The sequence below is a fragment of the Pelodiscus sinensis genome, chromosome 9 (genome assembly GCF_049634645.1).
Source record: "Pelodiscus sinensis isolate JC-2024 chromosome 9, ASM4963464v1, whole genome shotgun sequence".
In the NCBI taxonomy this organism is placed as follows: domain Eukaryota; kingdom Metazoa; phylum Chordata; order Testudines; family Trionychidae; genus Pelodiscus; species Pelodiscus sinensis.
In genome coordinates, this window is record NC_134719.1 from 26,700,492 (window position 1) to 26,701,040 (window position 549).

The following is a 549-nucleotide window of genomic DNA, read 5'->3' on the forward strand; positions in this document are numbered from 1 at the left end:
CACAGCCTTATCTAAATTCCTCAGATCAATAAGTGATTTGTGGCTCTTCAAATACTCTATTATCTCAGGTTTTGAAGCTCTTGCCTGAAGATAGCAGAAATGGTATTGATTTGTTTTTAATATAATACTTTTTGAAAGAGGTGATTGAAAAAAGTCTACTTTAAATGTCATGTTTTCCCATAATTATTTTGATCAAATAAGTATGGCACTTGATCATTATGGGAATGGGTAATTTTGCCAATTTTGACAGAAAACATTGCAGGATCCTTGAAGTAAATACTTGTTTAATCTCTTTCATTTTCTAACTTTCCAACAGAAAAAGACTAGTGACAGTTTCAGTACTGTGACCTAACATACTGAAACACTGTTGCTTTTCAATTATATGTTTTAACTGTGGTAGAGATTTGCGAGATGGAACAGTACAGATCAGATATTAAATGAGAGGTATTAAAAACTAGATGTTCATCACCTACAGTAGCTAAATGTATGGTAACATTTGATATTTTCCCTATATGGGAATTTGAAATACCACAATAAAGGGAAACATAC